General features: G+C 41.8%; 1 non-coding gene across 2 annotated transcripts in view; it reads left to right on the top strand.

Moving 5' to 3' along the window:
• LOC115933760 (uncharacterized) overlaps positions 1–16,480 on the top strand; it is a 109,139-nt gene that overhangs the window by 58,991 nt on the left and 33,668 nt on the right. The window contains exons 6-7 of one of the 2 annotated variants that reach the window (XR_010129632.1): positions 10,063–10,201; positions 11,215–15,732. This is a non-coding gene — a transcript (uncharacterized protein). Of the gene's footprint in view, positions 1–10,062; positions 10,202–11,214; positions 15,733–16,480 lie in introns of those variants that run through there. The other variant, XR_010129631.1, reaches the window with a different exon arrangement.

The raw sequence follows: 16,480 nt of genomic DNA, 5'->3' as shown, positions 1-16,480 counted from the left end.
AACTTACTTTGTTTTACCTGGGAGTAGCAAGTATCAAACAGATCCTACTCCTGTTACAATCCTGCTAGAGAAAAAAAGTAGTTAAATTCCCCAGTCTCTACTTAAACCAAAACAAAACTTCAAAAATATTGAGACACAGAGAGAAGGAATAGGATGGGGTCAGGGAGGACTGGTGTTTGTGCGTAGTGTGCATGCAGCAGGCTAACGTCCTTTCCCTGTTGTAATAGCTCCGAATGTAAGCGCCACACAACACCAGGTCTATGAAAAGCCCAGGGTTTCAAGGTCAAACAAGTTTGGGAAAGCTTGCCCAGCATTTTCCTCTCTTGCAAGCTGGCAGTGGACACTGGTAAATTAAAGCCTATAAAAACTGCTTAACATTGTTTTACCTTGCAATCCCCAAATTCATTGGACCAACGTTTCACCTATAAACATCCTGCAGATCTGGTAGATTCTGTGGAAGGCACAGACTTCAGGAAACTGCTCCACTGTGTTGAAAGGACTTCTTTCTCTTGTTAATTCACACACAAAAAGCTGCCATTTTATTTCCAAATCCTACAGGACAGGGAATGTGAGCATTTCCAGCAATGTTTCAACTGTAGAAAAGTGAGACCACTTCCTGACAATTTAGAGGTCCCAGAAAGTTTATACAATTGAATTTTAGGTATGTAAGGAGTCAGTTCGAATCCAGGAAATGGCTTCCCAGCAATGCCTGGAATGTCCTCATAAAAACTGAGAAACAGATATCCAAGTCCTGTTTTGGATCTTGGAGGGACAGAGAGAGAGAAGAGAAAAACATAAATTTATAGTTCCAAATCTCATGATGTTTCTTCCAGTTTTCTACAAATAAATACACAGTATCCACTTTCCCTGAACTCCATCTTGGGACTTTATTTTTGCATGTTTCCAATTCTCCTCTCTAGATGGCAGCACAGATGAAAAAATGCCAGAAAAACAGCAGGCCAGACTCAGCGGCAGCAAACTGCCATCAACAGCCCTCCCCCAACTCACTCTTCCTTTTTTTTTTTTTTTTTTTTTTTTAAGAAACAGAATCTAAGATACGATGGCCAACACTTTTTCCCAAATAGATTTAATCAGTTACATGGGAATACAAAAAATGACTGACGACACACCGATATTAGTGATCAAGGGAACTGACTCTAACAGCGTCTCTTACATGTTACTTGTGTTTTCTGTATCTTAAAAATAATGTAGGCATTGTTCCTAAGTCATGCAGAGGGGTTGTGTAAGCATGGTCATTTGCATCATTACCCTGCACATCTGATACAGCCAAACTCCACGTCACCTGGTTTGCTATAAGTATTGGATTCATTTAAGATCCATAACAATGCTATTTACTGACCCTCTTGTCAACTGATGCTGTGACACTGCTGTAAAATGATCCCTATGTCACCAGATGCTGCCCTGAAACTTAGGAAGTTAGCATGAAGGTAACACTTCATTAGAAGTTTGCAATTTATGGGTGAATTAATAATGCAAGAGAAAAGGAATAGAACAGACATAGAGAGAAGACCTTTGAGGTTTACATCAAACCCCATCAAAAGAGATTTTTTTAAAAAAAAAAACCTTACCCTTCAGGGGTTCATTGAATCTCATCATTAATAAAATAGGGTCTACCAGCAAGATGTTTTTAACAAAATCTGCTGACAGGGAAAACATAAGAAAACTGGCCCCTACAATGTATGGCATTTCAAGGGCTCAAGAGTGTTCTAAAGAAAACCAAATTGTTCATGTGTAATGAACTGGACAGAAGCTAAAAGGTGACCTGTGTCTTTTAAACAGCAACAGCAAAAGATCACCACACAGCCGGGTGCGGTGGCTCACCCCTTTAATCCCAGCACTTTGGAAGGCCGAGGCGGGCGGATCATTTGAGGTGAGGAGTTCAAGACCAGCCTAGCCAACATGGTGAAACCCAGTCTCTACTAAAAATACAAAACATTAGTGAGACGTGGTGGTGTGCTCCTGTAATCCTCGCTACTCGGGAGGCTGAGGCATAAGAATCACTTGAACCCCAGAGGCAGAGGTTGCAGTGAGCTAAGAAGGCACCACTGAACTGCAGGGGAGAAAAAAAAAAAAAGAAAGAAGAAAAGATCACCATGGGAATAAAAACAAATATAGTGCATAAATAAACCAACCTGAGGCCAAAACAAAAAACTAAGTGAATCTTTTGTATTTAAGAAAAAAAATCAATTTTTGTTGTGTCAGAGAACTTTTAAATTCTGTCTCTATCCTTTTTGTTTTTTCTTTTTTGAGATGGAATCTCACTCTGTCACCCAGGCTGGAGTGCAATGGAGTGATCTTGGCTCACTGCAACCTCCACCTCCTGGGTTCAAGCAATTATCCTGCCTCAGCCTCCTGAGTAGCTGGGATTACAGGCATGCACCACCACACCCGGCTAATTTTTGTATTTTTAGTAGAGACAGGGTTTTACCATTTTGGTCAGGCTGGTCTCGAACTCCTGACCTCGTGATCTTCCTGCCTCAGCCTCCCAAAGTGCTGGGATTACAGGCATGAGCCACTCACTGCACCTGGCCCCATTTTTTTTTTAAGTGAAAGCAGTCTTTCCACAAGATTACTCTAAACACACATCTTTCCTTAAATGAGTACCTTTGATAATTAGTGTGGGTTGAAATTAGTTAATATTATAATGGGTCAGGCTATCTGTCTTTGCCAAGGCAACTCCTAGTGCTCTAAGGATACTGAATACTTTTTCCTGGGCTCTAAGTTTAGAGACAAAATCAAGCCCTAAAATGAACATGCAGAGAGGTACTGAGATAGTATGGCATATGAGGGAGTGAAGGAGCTGGGACAGGCCTGCATTCATCTCAAAGGCCACACCAGTCCAGTGCTGCAGACCAGCAACCCTCAGCTCTGAACCTATCCCTGGAATCAATACTCAGCTCACTCCTTCCAGAGACTCAGGAGCCTTGGAAGTATGACACACCCAGGACAAAGCTGAAGGCTAAGAGGCCTAAATGTTCTTCCACTCCCACTAATTCTGCATCTGTGCAGCCCACTAAACCCACCATCCCTCAGACCCTCAGTATCCTTAATGTGTGTCCTAGAGGGAGGTTCTTTCAATGAGTTATCCTTTTATGAACTCTCATCCTCATACTAGACTCAGTTTCCCATTCCACCCTGTGATATTGTGACAAGAAATATATTTTTGGGCCAGGCGCAGTGGCTCATGCATGTAATTCTAGCACTTTGGGAGGCCAAGGCAGGTGGATCACAAGGTCAGGAGTTCAAGACCTGCCTGGCCAAGATGGTAAAACCCCGTCTCTACTAAAAATACGAAAATTAGCTGGGCGTGGTGCCAGGAGCCTGTAATCCCAGCTACTTGGGAGGCTGAGGCAGGAGAATCACTTGAACCCAGGGGGCAGAGGTGGCAGTGAGCCGAGATTGCATCACTGCACTACAGCCTGGGTAAAAGAGCGACTCAAAAAAAAAAAAAAAAAAAAGGAAAAGAAATATATATTTGGTCTCTTCCCCTGGTTCCTGGCACACAGCTCCTAAAACCCTTGGACTCTCCAGAGTGATAAGAGTGCCTTTGGTATGCTAATAAGACATTGGTGGCTGGGGAGCCCTAGATAGCTTCAAGAGGTGTGCTGGTCACCAGAAAGACGAAGGCATGATTACAGGGTTGGGACTTTCAGCCTAACCCTCCAACTTCTAGAGAGGGTAGAGGGGCTGAAAGATGAGTTGATTACCAATGGCCAATGATGTAATTAATCATGCCTACCTAATAAAGCCTCCATAAAAACCCAAAGGACAGAATTCTGAGAGCTTCCAGGTTGCTGAACATGTAGAGGTACCTGGAGGGTGGAATGTCTATAAAGGGCAGGGAAGTTTCATGCCTCTTCCCCCATCCCTCGCCCTGTGCATCTCTTCCATCTGGCTATTCATCTATATCCTTTGTAACATCCTGTATTAGTCCCTTCTCGCTGCTATAAATACCTAGGATTGGGTAATTTATAAAGAAAAGAGGTTTAATCAGCTCACAGTTCAGCAGGCTGTTCAGAAAGCACAGCAGCTTCTGCTTCTGAAGTGGCCTCAGGAAACTTACAATTATGGTGGAAGGAGAAGAAGAAACACACACATCTTACATAGCCAGAGCAGAAGGAAGAGAGAGAGTGGGGAGATGCCACACATTTTAAACAACCAGATCTTGAAAGCACTCACTCACTGTCACAAGAGCAGCACCAGGGAGGAAATCCACCCCCATGATCCAATCACCTCCCACCAGGCCCCACCTCCAACGCTGAGGATTACAATTCGATGCGAGATTTGGGTGGGGACACAGATCCAAACCACATCACATGCTTTGTGATGAATGGGTAATGTAAGCAGTGTTTCCCTGAGTTCTGTGAGCTGCTCTAACAAACTAATTGAACCCAAGGAGCGGAATCCTCATGGGAACCCCCAATTTATGACCAGTCGTCAGAAGTATAGGTAACAACCTACTACCTGGAATTGGCATCTGAAGTGGAAGCAATCTTGGGAGACTGAGCCTTCTGCCTGTGGGATCTAATGCTATCTCCATGTAGATAGTGATTATAGGAAAATTGTGTTAAATTATAGGATAATTATGTCCACTGAAGAATTGGTTGTAGGTAGAGGAAAACCTCCAGACATTTTGGTGACTGGAAGTGTTGTATTGGTTGAGTATGTGAGATTACGAAAAACTTTTTTTCTTATATCTCTTACATTCCCTTTCCTCTGAAACTTTTCCTCTATGACCTTGGGAATCTCATTCCATCGTCAGCAAACTCCCTGATACACCCAGCCTCTTCAATGACCATTTTTTATTATTATACTTTAAGTTCTAGGGTGCATGTGCACAACGTGCAGGTTTGTTACATACGTATACATGTGCCATGTTGGTGTGCTGCACCCAATAATTCGTCATTTACATTAGGTATTTCTCCTAATGCTATCCCTCCCCCTCTTTAGCTATCTAGGTATTTCTGTGAAACATACCTGACTTCTCAGTTTCTTGATTCCATCTCCAATTACCTTCTCCATTGTGCTTCAATCACTCAATCCCATGGCCACCCCTAGGCCATGTCTTCAAGAAACCACAGCACCTCTGAACCCTTGACTTTTAAGTCCTCCAGTTCTTTTCCTTTGGTTATTTTCACCATGTTTATCTTCCAGACTTATTAAGATCTGCAGTCTTTCTGCTTTCTCCTTTCTCTTTATCTATAATATGCTTGCTGTCCCCTATTCCTTATCTACTGAGGAAGGACTCCATGACTCATAACATTGGCCTCTGACCAGTGTTCTCAACTCCATTACTTCATTATTCTTCTGGTTTATCTGCCTGACAAATTTTAGAGTGTGTACCCTGAATCCAGCTGTCTGTCTTGGCCATTCCTTTACCTAGGCTGTTGGGCACTGTAGGAAAAAATCACCCTGTCACACAGATTGGGGCTACCTTAAATTTATGCTCAGCAACCTCAAGTGAGACCTCACTGCTGCCTGCAGTCCTACTCTATTCCCCGGTCTGCTTGTTTTCTCAGCCTCCAGAGGGGCTATTTCAAGGATTTGCCTCTTCCTGCACCTCCCTATGTTGGCCTCTCTACCTTCTCATTCTCAGTTGGTGATTTTTTTTCCCCCCACATATCAGAGTTGGGTGGGTGTGGATGTTATGAGATGTGAGCAGTCTCAGTTTTCCATAACAACCTATACACTTTTTTTTTTTTTGAGACAGGGTCTCACTCTGTCGCCCAGGCTGGAGTGCAGTGGCATGATCATGGCTAACTGCAGCCTCAACCTCCTGGGTTCAGGTGATCCTCCCACCTCAGCCTCCTGAGTAGCTGGGACTACAGGCACATGCCACCACACCTGGCTAATTTTTTGTAGAGATGGGGTTTCCCATGTTGTCCAGGCTGGTCTCAAACTCCTGAGCTCAAGCAATCCACCTGCCTTGGCCTCCCAAAGTGCTGGCATTACAGGCATGAGCCACCACACCCACCCACAACCTATAAACTTACTTGCATCTTTATACATTTTTTTGACCTTGCCTCTTATTATAACAGAAAAACTCCCCCTACCTCCATCCAAGGCCAATCTCTTGGCCTGATGCTCTGGATCCCATCTCTCTCTGACTTCTCATTGACCTCACTCTCTCAGTTATTCTTTCATACTCCTACCTTCATATTCAATCCCTTCCTCTCCACTGGCTCCTCCCTTCTCAGACTAAAAAAGCCACATCCTCTTCCATCTACCATCCTCTCTTGTCTTGCCAGTTAAACTTTTTGGAAAAGTTGTCCACTCACTGTTTTAACTTCCTCACCTCCCACTCACTCTCCAAAATTCCTCTCTCCAAAATAACCCATGATCTCCATGTAGCTAAATTCAAGGGGCACTTTTCAGTTCTCTCCTTATTTGACCTGATGGCAGCATTTAACATATCCTCCTTTTTGATACTTTCTCTTTCCTGAGTATCTATGGCACTATCTACCTGCTCCCAGATAGCTCTCTCCATCTCCAACCCTTCTCCTGAGCTTCAGACCCTATAGGTTCCACAGGCATCTTAAACTCAAACTGAACTCATTTTCTCTTCAAATCTGTGTATCTCCTCCTGAGTTCCCCCTGGAGGTAGCAAGCACTGCCATGGACTCATTGCTGCAGCTAGTCACTTGTGTATCATTCCTCACTGCTCTCATCATCATACCTCATGTCCAATTGCATCACCAAGAACTCTTGATCCTGCCACCTGAATACCTCTCCTACCTTTTTTCTTGTCTTCTTTCCCCTCTACTCTCATCAGGTCTCACCTAAACCCCTGTTTCCAATCTTCATCTCAAACCATTCACCATGCAGTAGCCATGTGAGTGTAATGAGCAAGGAGTCTCACAGATGCAAGAGTCCACAAACCCTCAGGTGTGCAATCATGGAATGTTTTTTCCTGGAGTAAATTTGATTTTGGAATCTGAACCTCCAGCCTTCCTCCTGGTGGACAACTTCATCTAGATTATCTTAAATGAATTCAGTGATTTGTCAACTGAGATTCCATAAATACTTCAGTTCAGAATTCAGTTTCAAACCTTCCTTCCCCTGTTCTTGCCTCTTACTCTTGGGGCTCCTGGGGCTGGCTTCCCAAGGGAAGTGGGGAAGAAGACGGAGGTCCATGTGTGAGTAGCGGGTGGGGCTGGGGGAGCTGTCCATCTAGTCATTTCTGGGGTCATTCTAAAGCTAGCCTGAGCCGCTAATGCCATTGTTGCCTATTCTCTCAGCACAGGCAGGCCCCAGTGTGCTGTCTAAGGTACCAGATCCTGCTAGCTTTGAAGGGTGGGGATGGGCTGTCTGGGTGCACATGCAGGTCCCATGTAGCTTCATCTCAGAAAGGGGCCATGTCCCCCATAATGCCACGAAGTAATCCAGGAACATTCCTCCTTACCCTGCACATCTGCTTTCTGATCAGATCATTTCTTCTCCCCTCACAGCATAGAGGTGAAAAACCAATTCACATTTACACATTTGTATGAGTTGGTTTCATTTTAATTGTTTCATCTCTGAGTTAAAGTGCAGAGCCCTTTGTATTTAAATTGTGCAATGTAGAGTCTAGATTTCTCTCAGTAGCAGGCAATCTCTACAATCATTAATTTGCTTTCCACTCTCCTGGCAAAAGAGTGAGGTGGGGTGTGTGCATGTTTGTCTATGTATGTGTATGTTGGTGGGAGGCAAGGAGCAGATGGGCAGCCCAGAGCCCAAGTAGAGAAATGAGTGGAGAGAATACATTCCATTAATACTTCAGATATTATCCTGTCATGTGTTCTTTCTAAATCACAAATCTGAACAGGTCTTTCACTGTGTAAGCATCACTTACAGATGCTTAAAGCCATCTGTAGCTTCCCCATTGCCTTTAGGATAAAGTCTAAACATGTAAACTTGATTTACAAGTTAAGATCTGTTTACAGATGACCTTTCCCACCTCATTTGCCACAGTTTCCTCTCTTCTGTCAGTTCCATGGGTTCACCGTACTCTGTTGCCTTTGGATTGTCTCACATTCCTAGAAAATTCTCTTCAACTTTTCCCTACACCTCGCTAATTCCTGCACATTCCTCTGATCTCCAGTTAAACACCACCTCTTCCCTAAGTCCTCCTTGACCTCCCTCCTACCTCTGACTTTGATTTGTCCCTGCTATGCACACCCATAACCTTCTCATATCATAGCACTTATCATATTCTAACTTTTTTGTTTGTTTTCCCACTTGACTATTAATGCTTTTAAGACAAGAATATCTGTCTTGATCAGTGTTCACTCTCCAGCACTAGCATGTATCTGACACCTGATAGGTACTCAATAAATATCGTTAAATAATAAATGAATGAATGAATGAAGAATAAATTGAATGTGCAAGCCAGGTGCTGGCTTCATGTGCCCTGTCTTATAGCAGGACTTAGTACTTTATTGTGTTTCCCCAAAAGCAAATAAACTCCACAGAGTAGAGGTGAGTAATGTGGATTTGACCAACAATTTTATGAGGAGACATAAAAGAAGGTTTAAATGGAGACATTTCTATTCTCCCCTCAGTGTTCCTCTTTGGTTTCCAGATATTGGGTCTTCCTCTCTTTTGACCCTCCCTTCCTCCCATTCTCTCACCCCCAACTCAGCCTCTACTTCCCTTTTCTAGGCAGTATCACTCTGAGAGGACTATGGAGGATGAATCGGAGAGAAGTGAGGCTAGTATCAGGGAGTTCCATTTAATAGACAATTTAATGAGGCCAGGCAGAGATGATGAAGGCCTGAGTTAAGAAAATGACAAAATGGCCTGAATCCCAGGACTTTGGAGCCGCAGGTGGGAGGATTGCTTGAAACCAGGAGTTCAAGACCAGCTTGGGCAACATAGTGAGACCCTGTCTCTACAAAATAGAAATTTTTAAAAAAGGAAAAGAAAATGACAAAATGAAGAGGAGGGGGTGGGTTTAGGAGATGTTTGGGAGGGAAGATCAATAGGATGTGAGAACTGATTGGATTGGAGTAGAAGAGAAAGAGGAATATAGGGCATGTGTCAAGGTTTGGTGAATACAAAAGGAGAAATAAAGAAAAGAAGAGAAGAGTAAAAAGGGTAGGGGTTCAGAGTTCCATAGGATTAGAGTTATTACCAAGGGACGTATAAAAGAGAATTAAGCGGAGAAAGACCAGTATAAGGATTATAATCACCTGAGACTCTAACAGGTTAGAGACCAAAATTGGTATGGGCACTAGTATTTAAATTGTGTAATGTAGAGCCTGGGTCCCTCTCAGTGTCAGACGATCTCCACAATTGTTAATTTGCTTTCCACTCTACTGACAAAAGAGTCAGGTGGGGTGTGCGTGTGTTTGTCTGGGTATGTGTGTGTTGATGGGGGTAAAGGGGCAGGTTGGCAACCCAGGTAGAAGAGAAATAATTGTGTGATTTTCTTTAATAACTTGGGGTGCCAATGGTAAGAGCTGAGAAAATGGGTGGTAGGTTGATCCAAGACTTGGGATTTCTGAGACGATGGGGCAGAAGGATCAAGGGGCGAAATGATGGATGATTTTATGAAAACAATGTTCAAAGTGATGGACAATGGCATCTAGGCTCAACAGGGATAGAAATGAGCCAGGATGGGGCTGACAGATTGGGGGGAGGGTGGGGATAAAAGAGCAGGGGCCATGCCTGGTGCAATGTTTACAGGAAATAGGAGTCCATAGGATGCCGGACCCAAAAGGAAAACAAATTTTGGAAAGGAGAAGTTACTCTTCCTTCTCTGAAATGAAGCAGAAAAAGAGATATCATCTTTAAGTATTTCTCAGTAGAGAAAAAGCAATGAGAGGATACCCACATTGGAGAATCTTGATTTCTTCTATTAAGCAAAAGGAGAAAGTTGCATGCAGTGGGACTGGGGCTTGAAGGAAACAGGAAGGATTTAGAAAAGGAAAAGTGAGGACTGTGGAAGGAAGGAAATTTTGAAAAATCAGAGAATTACCTGGGAGTAGTAAAGGCTCAGCTGGGACCAGTCACCTGATATTGGCTTGGGTCAGATTTTTACATTTTTAATTTAATTTTCAGCAATATCTTTTGCTTGGGAGCAGAAACAGAAAGTACATGGTGGACTTCATTGAGGGATGGAGATTTGGAAGACATGAATGGATGAAGAATCAAGTGCGTGAGGGCACCTATCAGGATTGTTGCTGAAATCCTTATGGAGGTAACTGGCTGAGAGGAAGGCAAGCAAGCGAGGACTGATGGGCCCTTGGCACTGTGAGAACAGTGGAGGAGGAGGGAGCAGGGTTCATAAGGAGGAGCACAAACAGAAAGTTCAGTGGCCCCAATAAAAATAACACCAGAATCTTCCAGATACTTTCTCCATAAGGTAAAAAGGTAAATGCCCCTTTAAATCATTAACTAAACTGGCACTTAGATCTGGGCAGGCTCTCCCAGATTGGGCTGTTCCGTTTTGCCAGGAATTGATAAACTTCTGTGACCCCTCCAGGGTGAGTGAGCATGATGCATCTTCCCTGTCTGGACAAGTTTGATCCAGCCTCCTTCCTCTTGCTGAAGCAGGCCTGAGGTGTGTGCCAGGATTCCATGTCTTATGCTAATACTCACATTCCACATACCGGCTCTTGCTGGTACTGCCTTTAGGCTTTTAGAAGGCCGTGCTTTTACCCTCCCTGGCTGCACCCCTTACTACAGGGTGAGGAGACTGTGGCACCTAGGGGATTTGTCCACTCAGAACCACATTACCACATTGCTCCCTTCTAGACCACACTCTGGATAACTTGGACCACCTCAGAATTCCTTGCTCAAATGCCCCAAGCCCACTTCCAGGGCCTGCCTAGACTTCTTTTGCAGACCCATCCTCCCAAGGGCAAACCATGCCACTAGTGTGTATGGTCAGCCTGGGAGGTAGCCAAGGATAGCCTATTTGCAGAGGCATGCACAGGGTATGGATGTGTGAACTGGGGCATCTACATGCATGCATGAGAGGGCCTTCTCATTCAGAGTCAAGGATGGGAGGAGAGGGGAACGTTTCAGGTTGGGGTCCAGCTCTCTCCATGCCTCTTTGTCCTGGTGCAGAACTCCAAGGATTCCAAGCATTGCACATTCAAACCTGACCCTCAGGTCTTTTGGAAGTTAGAGTTATCAAGGTAGGAAAATGGAACATATTTTATTTAACAGTTAGACTTACAACTTTCTTTCTTTCTTTTTTTTTTTTAGACGGAGTCTCGCTCTGTTGCCCAGGCTGTAGTTCAGTGGCGCAATCTCGGCTCACTGCAAGCTCCGCCTCCCGGGTTCATGCCATTCTTCTGCCTCAGCCTCCCGAGTAGCTGGGACTACAGGCGCCTGCTACCACGCCTGGCTAATTTTTTGTATTTTTTAGTAGAGACGGGGTTTCACCATGTTAGTCAGGATGGTCTCGATTTCCTGACCTCGTGATCCACCCATCTCAGCCTCCCAAAGTGCTAGGATTAAAGGCATGAGCCACCACGCCCAGCCAACTTATAACTTTTATATCATTAGACACATGGAATATGGGCCTCCGTTTGTACTCTTGCCCTTGGCCCCACAAATGTTAGGGAGAGGCCTGGCTCCTACAATGTACTATTTACCTGTTGTAAAGAATAGCCCTTCAAAAGTATTATTCTAAGTCTGTTTGACATAATAGGTCCAAATTGTATTACAACATGGTAAAAAAACAACAATCCGTTAACAATCCTCTTTGGATTTCTAAAAAAGTTTTGGTAGCCTAAACCCTTTCCCCAATTTTTGATATCACTTCATGTCATTTTAGAGAGTAAGTTTTCCTGTTTTATTATGTTTATATTTAAGCTGAATTTTCTAAAAGAACTGTGAGTGTTTTTATTCTATTGTGACATTCAAGGTACGCAGCTGACCCTTGAGTATAAGTCCCATCAACTAAGTAAACATCAAACATATCTTCAGTACATCCGTTTAGATCTTTACAGTTATTTATCACTTTTTCATAAGTTCCAAAGTTCCAGATGGTTACTGATACATTCAGTCTGACCACTGCTAGATTTGAGACTTGTCCCACGGATCTGCACTGTATCTTCATACCTTCATTAATAGATCTTTTTTTCTTTTTTTTTTTTAATTTTTTTGGAGACGTGGGTCTCATTATGTTGCCCAGGCTGGTCTTGAACTTCTGGTCTCAAGTGATCCTCCCAACTCAGCCTCCCAAAGTATTGGAATTATAGGTGTGAGCCGCTACACCCAGCCTAGATCTCAATCAGGTGACACTGAAAATGTTTGGTCATAAACCACAGTGAAGGAAGGGGAGGCAGCTGTTAGATCATCCGCCTTGACCCACAGTCATCCATTTGCACCTTGGCAAGCCCTCTACTACATCTGAATCTCGAAATGGGGGATAACCTCTTGGGAGAGTCTATGCTAGTACCCTTCTAGTAGTAGTTTACAATCTGCCAACAAATCTTGAAGCCTTATTTGGTTGATATCAATTTGAGAGGTGGGAGGTTCAGTTTCCAAAGAGTCAGGAAAGAGCATTCATCTAGGCTTGAGAAGCCTCTATTTCCTAACTCAAGAGTTCTGATTAGGTTGTTGGTTGAGTGACACAAGGCAATCATCTCACTTTTCTGTTCCTGAGCTTCTCCTTTTATAGAATGTGGGCAGGAGTGTGGAGAGGGAGAATTTATTTCATTTCCTGTTTTCCAAACTTACTAAACTGTGGAAACTTTTTCTTTTGCAGCATTGGGCAAAACTGATGTTCTAAGGAACATTCTTTAGGAAAGGTTAGCCAGATCAGTGGTTCTCAACAGGCATGTGGTACACATTTAGTAATGTCCAGAGACGTTTTTGGTTGTCACAACTGGGGATACAGGGATGCTGCTAAACATCCTGCAATGCCTAGGACAGCCCTCCACAACGGAGAATTATCTAACTCAAAATGCCAGTCATTCTAAGGGGTTGAAAAACTCTGGACTAGATGAACTATCTCAATTCTCTTTTAACACTAACATTTAAATGTGGTGTTTCTTGTTTTTTAAACACACAAAATTTTATTTCTCTTTTACACAAAGTCAGCTATGGGTATGGATGAATCTGCGGACAGTTTTCTTCCATGTGTTGGCTCCATATTTCAGCTGCTTTGATTTTTTTGACATCTTATCAATATGTTCTTCTATGATTTCCTTGGCAGAGAAAGAGAAAGCAGAGAGAATCATGTGCTGGATCTTAAATGCTTCTACGTGGATGTAGTAAATGTCTCTTCTACTTTTTTAAAATAAGAAGTGTATTAAAATATAATCCATGTATCATATAATTTACTCATTTAAGGCATAAAATTCGGCTGGGTGTGGTGGCTCACACCTGTAATCCCAGCACTTTGGGAGGTTGAGGTGGGGTGAATCTCTTGAGCCCAGGAGTTTAAGACCAGACTGGGCAACATGGCAAAACCCCATCTCTACAAAAAATACAAAAATTAGCCAGGTGTGGTGGCATGCACCTGTAATCCCAGCTATTTGGGAGGTTGAGGTGGGAGTATTGCTTGAGTTTTGAAGGCAGAGGTTGCAGTGAGCCAAGATTGTGCCACTGCACTCCAGCCTGGGTGACAGAGTGAGACTGTCTCAAAAAAAAATTTTCAGCTAAAATAAAGTGTAAAACTCTGTAGTTTTTAGTGTATCCACAAAATGTGTGCAATCATCTCTACACTCAATTTTAGAACATTTGAATCACCCCCAGAAGAAACACTGTACCTATTAACAGCCATTCCCAATTTTCCCTCAACACCTCCACCTCAGCCCTAGGCAACCACTAACCTATTTTCTATCTCTATAGGTTTACCTATACTGGATATTACATATCAATGGAATCATGTCCTTTGTAACTGTCTTCTTTCACTTTGCATAATGTTTTCAAGGTTCATTCATGTTGCATCCTTCTCAATATTTCATTTTTATTGCTGAATAATATTCCATTGTATGAATATAACACATTTTATTTATCCATTCATCACTTGATGGATATATGAGCCATTTCTACTTTTTAGATATTATGAATAATGCTGCTATGAATACTTATATGCAAGTTTTTACATGGACGTATGTCTTCATTTCTCTTAGGTTATATATCTAAGAAAGGAATTACTGAATCATATGATAACTTTATGCTTAGACTTTTGAGAAACTGCCAGACTGCTTTCCAAAATGACTGTGCCATTTTACATTCCCAAAAGTATTGTATGAAGTTTCTAATTTTTCCACACCCTCACCAACATTTATTATCTGTGTTTTTGATTCTTGCCATCCTAGTGTGTGTGAAGTAGTTTCTCACTGTGATTTGTATCTGAATCTTCTTGAAGGCTAATGATTTTGAGCATCTTTTCATGTGCTTATTGTCTCTTCTTTATATAGATGTCTATTCAGGTCCTTGGCCCATTTTTAATTTGGGCTATTTGTCTTTTCATTACTGAGTTTTAAGAGTAATTTTTATTTATTCTAGACACACATCCCATATTAGATAGGTGATTTGCAACTATTTCCTCCCATTCTGTAGGTTTCTTGCTGGTGTCCTTTGAGAAATAGAAGTTTTACATTTTGATGAAGTCAAGTGTGTATGTTTTCTTTTGTTGCTTGTGCATTTGATCTCATATCAAAAAACCATTGCACAATCCAAGGCCACAAAGAGTTATGTCTATGTTTTCTAGATTTTTATCATTTTAGTGCTTACATTTAGGTCTTTGATCTTTTTTGTGTTAATTTTTTATATTGGGTGTGAGGTAAAAATCCAACTTCATTCTTTTGCATGTGATATCCAATTATCCAGAACCACTTGTTGAGAAGGCTAGTTCTTCCTCACTGGATTATCTTGGCGCCCTTGTCAAAAATAAGTTGACTGTAAATGTGAAGGTATATGAGTTGTTAAAATACCTCTTCTGTGATATCTATAATTTATTTTCTAAAAGGATAAGTTATAGGTCACATCTCAGATTACAATGATTCAAGTCAAAAAGTTCAAAATAGAATTTACTTTCAAAATTGTTTGTTCCCCCAGAGCTAGTTAATACCCCCAGAGCTAGTTAATAAACTCTATTTGCAGATAAAAGCATGCTTTCCCTTCAAAGGTATTTCACCAAGACGGGAAACACAAATCTAAATAAGCTGGGAAACTGAGGATACACAGAGGGTCTCCTTAATCTCTGGATATGTGGTCTAATGTATCCTTTTTTTGCTCATTTTTTCCCTTTTATCCAGAAATACAACATTACCTTTTTATAAAATTCCTGGAGATTGATCATATCTCTAGTATTTGGGTCTAGAATGTATTTCTTGGCTAAAACATCTCTTTACCCCACTTCCACATGTGGAAAGAAAGAAAACATGGGACTCTAATCTCACAAGTGAGGCATGGGGTTGTTTCCTGAAATGAGACAAGGACTTTGGACAAGAACATGTTTGGGCTTGAGATGGTTTTCGTAAACCCAAATGATATTAGTTCTAGTCTGTCTTTATCGCTCACTGTATTTTGTTTTCATTCATACTAATGAATAATAGACTTGATTGTGTTCCATCATTTATGTCATTAATATTTCCTTTATGTTTGAGTGCTGTGCAGTTCTCCTTGAAACTTGTATGGAGATTGAAGTTGATAGTGATTTAAAGTAATTAATTCATATGTCAGTTGTTAGCAAGGTCTAGTAATTAAAATCTACTTTAGAGTAAGTTATTAACTCTCCAAAATAAAAACGCTTTATCAACTTAACAGTTTTAGCTATTTATTCTACTTGACAGATGAGATAGGGTAGTTATTGACTGTACATAATCACCTATGTACTTTCACCACTGAACACTAGGGTCAAATTGAAGTCTAGGTTATTAAAGTTCATAGTTTAAATCTAGAATAAACCAGTTCAGGTTGATGGGAGAAAGAAGCGAGTGCCCTTGGATCTTGTTATCTTTGCAATATTGTCTCCTTAAATTTTGCAAAGTCCATTTTTGCTGTCTTCAAAATTCTCAAACTTCTAAACTAAAAACACCCTAGACCAAGGATTTCATGTTGAGATCTGAGATATCAAAGTGCTATATTGTTTATGATTTATTTTATAATGCTTTTTAGTAAAACAAACTTTAGATGCCATGATTTCCTTGTGAACAGGCTGGAGGGAAGAAAACAAGTTACACATAATGCATGGGACACAAGTGCAGGCCTTTTATTTGCAGGCCTAAACTAGTCACAAGTTTCCATCTTATGATAGCAAGTTTTATTTTATTCTGCTTTGTTTTTTGTCTTGACATCTGGTTACATTTATTCAGTTTGAGGGCATCTTATAACGGGCCCTTTGCTTCCCTGCAGTTGGCTTGTGATGAACTACTACCAAGGTCAATCCAGGTCTGACTCTTTCATGGAGTCAGTGTGGCTGGGGTAGTGTTTCCCAAGCCAAGCTTGTCATCAGAATTACCTGGGGTGGTTTGTAAAGAACTTTTCAGGCCTCATTCCAAACCTACTA

This window comes from Gorilla gorilla, chromosome 11 (assembly GCF_029281585.2).
Source record: "Gorilla gorilla gorilla isolate KB3781 chromosome 11, NHGRI_mGorGor1-v2.1_pri, whole genome shotgun sequence".
Taxonomy (NCBI): domain Eukaryota; kingdom Metazoa; phylum Chordata; class Mammalia; order Primates; family Hominidae; genus Gorilla; species Gorilla gorilla.
Note: the sequence above shows the minus strand (reverse complement) of the source record. Positions and strands in the feature narration are given on the sequence as shown.